Source organism: Aulostomus chinensis, chromosome 23 (assembly GCF_037954235.1).
Source record: "Aulostomus chinensis isolate RoL2024-O1b breed Wild chromosome 23, RoL_Achi_v1.0, whole genome shotgun sequence".
NCBI classification, from domain to species: Eukaryota; Metazoa; Chordata; class Actinopteri; order Syngnathiformes; family Aulostomidae; genus Aulostomus; species Aulostomus chinensis.
Window position 1 is genome coordinate 18,167,960 of NC_141342.1, and position 4,853 is coordinate 18,172,812.

General features: G+C 42.2%; 1 long non-coding RNA gene across 1 annotated transcript; it reads left to right on the top strand.

The window, feature by feature from the left end:
- The first annotated feature begins 599 nt into the window (after nt 1-599).
- Nucleotides 600-4,532, top strand: LOC147239894 (uncharacterized). Its single transcript, XR_015111510.1, has 3 exons — nt 600-758; nt 2,228-2,451; nt 2,725-4,532. It is a non-coding gene; the product is annotated as an uncharacterized LOC147239894 (long non-coding RNA).
- The last annotated feature ends 321 nt before the right edge of the window (nt 4,533-4,853 follow it).

Below are 4,853 nucleotides of genomic sequence, written 5' to 3' on the forward strand. Positions count from 1 at the left end.
CTGGTGTGAAAACAGCGCAGTATTGACAAGTGAGACGTCCACAGACAGACGGACGAAGAATATGGAAAACAGAGAGACTCACAATATCGATTCCTCTGGGTTTTTCTGACAGATGTTGGCAGTTTCTCAACTAAATATACATCAGAGTAAGAAAACGTGTACTCATTCCGATGACTTATTCTACGTGCGTGCTATGTAGGTTCAACGTGAGACTGCAAATAGAGAAATATGGCGATCTTTTTTAAAAAACTTCGGATGGATCTAGTCAACCACCGAGGAGGAGAACTTTAATGTAACACAAAACATTTACTTCCTGCCATCGGGCGGCGCAACGACTCATCTGCCCTCCGTGTTTGGTAAAAATCATAGGTTTGGTGAAATCCTGCTGAGAGTCCAATAAACAAACAGACCAGTGCAACCAAACTCATTATCCCTGGTGGAGGGGGTCATAATCTTGAAGATTCCAGCAACAAGCAGCCCAACTGGGGGCAACTGATCACAGCGTGTTTGTAGAGCTTCTTTGTAGGGAAGAGCTTCTGTGTCTGGAATAAAATCATCACTTCAACGAGTGAAACCTGGTCAAACCTGTAAAACTGGAAGACACACCCGCTGCTGCCGCCGCTGACATTTACTGACATGCTGTTGTTGATAACTGTTTGCGAGAAGGTTGACGGCGTGTGTTCGCGGCGCTCCTCTAAGGAAAAGTCTACAGAGACAAAAGATTCAAACCGACAGAGAGGGACGTCGGAAAGCAAAGGGTAAGACCATTACCCGTTTCCTCCTCTCTTAATGGCCCTCTCTCACTTCCTTTCCAAGTCGCTTTCATGGCCGAGGAGGATGATGGGATTTCATTACTTATGATTGAAAACCAATGGAGTTTTGAAAGCAGAATGAGATGGAAAGGTGCACTTAAAATGCCAGTATACCCTCCAGATGCCAGTAATCTAATTTACTGTCAGGGGTAATAAATGCGGAGCCACCGGATGGCACAGATAAAATGTTATTTCACCATCAGGGTTATCACTTAATATCTGATAATGTCTGTGGGGAGCAGTTGTATCAGACAGTTAAAACAGGGGCCTCGTCTCCTGGCAGGAGAAATGATCATCAGAGTGGAGGAATTGTTAATCCGTCAAATCAATGCGACTTTGCTCAATAATGTGTTCATAAAGGGACTGAAGTTTAGGCTGCGGTGTTAATAGTTCACACTTGTGGAAGATGTCTTCTCTATGAATGAAAAAAAAAACAACAACAAAAAGAAAACTTAAGTCTTAAGTCTTAGTTTCATCTGGGAGAAGATTCTCTTCGCTGCCTGACCCTGGTCGGTTCAGATTCTCCTCGACATGTTCGATTTAGGAATGTTACCTGGGCAGTTTCACACACTCCTAAAACAAAAGTGATGTCAGCACACGCCCCATTTAAAGATAAAAAAATTAAAGATAAAGGGACACGCTGAAGTTACTGCATGTGTCGTTTTTTTTTTTCATAACCGCGTGCCACATAATAAACTACAATAACTGAAAATAAACATGGCTTTGATACAAGCTATAAAAAAAACGTTAAATTACATGCAATGAAATTAAGACAACTTCTAGAATGTGGAGCTGCGGGAAAGTTTGAAGTAAAAGTGCACCCAAAATAGTGGATATGGATTTTGCATCAGTTATGTTGTTGTTTGTCATTGAATCAGTACAGGCTGATGTATCGTTACACTCCCAGGGCTCATTGCTAGTTAGCTTAATGCAGTAAATGGTAGTGGATGGGAAGTGTTAGCCTGAGAAGCTGAAAGGTAATCAAGTAGATCAGGTTCAGGCGGAGGAGATCCTCTTTCTGGCCGGCAGCTCTTTTAGTGGTCTAGTACGTGTTGGATTACGATACAGTGGTACTGCGTGAAATCACTGCGCCCAGTCAGGAAAGTAGTTCTGATTCTAAGATTGCAATGTCTCGTAATTTTAAATGTTTTTTTTTTTTTTTTCCCCCAGAACTACTTTTATGCATAACCCGAGTTACGTTAATTCAGGCAAAGGCTGTTTTGGAGCAAATTGTATTTGATGATGTTTGACAAAAATATGCTAACACTTCCCATTCATTACCATTCACTGTGCTAAGCTAACTAGCTAACACACACACTGGAGAGAAGAGTAGGTGGAACAACAAATGGTTTTAACACTGGTGTGAAATTTATGTTTTCTTTTGTCTGTCATTGATCCTCCGCATTGATAACAAGCATCATGGGAATGGGTGAAAGCGAGGAGTGGGATGAAAAGCACCCGGATACGAGGCAAACTCAGCCGCAGAGGCACACGGTCACTCAGAGCTCAAGATCAGGGAGTAAATGCCCCAAATGCTGCTTGAAGACGAGGGACTGCCTGATGAGCCCCGAGTGTGGCAGAGCGCTTCAGATCTCCAGAGTCATCGCCTGGTGTGGCATGTGCATCCGCATGTTCGTATGTAAGTCTCAAGCAAGCCTTGTATAACCATGTGTCTGCGATCATCAGTCGCTCACGCTGACAGATGGGAAAATAACTCCCTGCTTTGATCAGTTTCAATCTGTCTCGCTATCTGTGATATAAACTGCAATTAAAATTCAGTGGAAATATTTATGTTCCCCACAGAGTTTTTCTCCATGAACAGGAAAAATTCAGGAGAACCATAGGTCTTATTAGGTTTATTATTCATATTATTATTATTATTATTATCCCCCCCCCCCTTTTTTAATTACAGGATCTGCCCGGTGATCATCATCGGGACCAGCTCTGCGGGCTCAGCATCCTCCGACGTTCTTTAAAAATCATGCGATTTGTGCAGGGATGAAAAACAGCCTCATTTTTTGTTGTCATTTTCATCAGCTGCAGTTTCACTGAATATGTGTAGAAAGACAATATTCATAAATGAATACTTTCATATTCAAATGAATGAGTCTCTTTTAGGTTCTGGGTTCATATGCGGGGAAAAAAAACAAACCCCTTTTGACGTCTAACTGATCAGCTCTCTTATAAATGTTGAATATTTATAGTTGAGATTTTATTTTTCAATTATGTAAAATAATTTTAATATTATAACACTAATAAAAATAAATAAATCTGAGGACATCTGGGGGCATACAATTCTTTTTCTAAATAACAGTAAAACAGCAAGCTGATGGGGAGGAAACTGGGACACGTCTGAATCAATGACAAACTTTCAGTAACAACTCAGTTATAAGTTCAGTTCGGTGTCACCGATGATACCTGTTATTAAATGAACTACTTTGACACACATGCTATAAGTATTTGACGTCCTTGTCAGCACCCTTTTCGGTGCTAATGTTGAAAAATATTCAGTTCACTCACAGTAACTCAATCTGTATTCTGTTTTATGGTTTCCCCCCCTTGCTATGTGCATCTGCTGCCTTCTCTCATAATACAAATGGACAAAATCTGAAAAAGAAAAAGAAAAAAAAAAAAGACACACTCATACGTTAACAAATGCTTGAAATTCAGGACTACGGAGGGGACATTGGGTCAGTCTACACGGGTGACAGAAGCAGGTCGAAGGTGTCAAACCTTTTGCACGAGTACCAGTCTCGCCTCTTGTCCAGTGAAGATGGCGCGTGGGTGGACTGCCCAGGCTGAGGCATTGTACATGATCAAAGATGTGTCCATATGCATGCAAAGATCAGCCGTCCGACCTTGCGTAAGGCAACAATAAATTGTATCGTTGAGGACTGCTTTGTCGAGGTACAATAAACCACCACTGTGTTATCGCCTACTTCAAGCTTGACTCAGACTTGAGGTTTGGGAATCACGCAACAACCTTCTTTTTTTGAGGCGAATGTCGTTCCATCCTTCTATTCATAACCTTACGCATCGGTGTCGTGCACACAGAGATACCGCCGCGGCAACGTAACCATGGCGAGCAGCAGCACCACCACACTTGCGCTAATTGTAAGAACTTTTGGATTTAAAAACTTAACACAAAGCTCCAACAAAGAAACAGATTATTTGTGACGTCCAGGTAAAGTCACTTGCTGATTTGTAAGTTGAGCCAGGCAAGGATGTATAATGTTAGTTCAAGCGCATGAGCTAAACGTTAGCTTGCTACTAGCTTGCTATGTTGATTTGATTGACGTTTGCTGAATAATACAATTACTTTCTAAAAGATGAATGCCCTTGTCGTGACAATTGTAATTCATCCATGTTGTCAGGCCACAAACTGCCGGCTAATGAAAGAAAGAAGTTCAGCATTTCTGGAACAGACGGGCCTTGTTCTCTTAAATTCTGTTAGTTGGATATTTGGACATCACTCATGAAGCAGTCATGCTAAGACATTATTGTTATTTAAAGCAGTGAAGGCAAGAAGGAAGAAAGGAAGGAAAAGAAAAGTTGATCAACGATGGAGGCAGAGTAGACGATTTCCCCTAGTGAGTCTGAAATAAGGTTAAAACATTACCAATGCAAAAGCACGGATTAAATCAACACAACCAAAGGTTAAAAGACAAAAATGGTTCTGATTTATGGAGTGCAGATCCCTTTATTAGAGGGGAAAGGGAAATGCAGGCAGGCCAGGCAGACGGTAGGGAGGCGGGTGACCAGGGGGAGGCGGGTGGCCAGACTGGACTGAGCGGGATGGTGTTGGCAGAGTTGATCTGAGCAGGGCAGGCAGACGTGGGTGTGAATGTGGCTGGCTGAGGATAAGTTCAAGGGTCTAATGAGCAAGCAGGCGGAGTAGGCCAGTAGACTGGAGGCTAGTGATCCAATGTAACTGCTACAACAGACTGGAATGGAGACCTAAAGTGGATATATTGTTTGGCGATGAATTAATTAAAGGCCAGCTCGGCAGCCTGGCACGACTTAATGGCACATAGAAGCCGT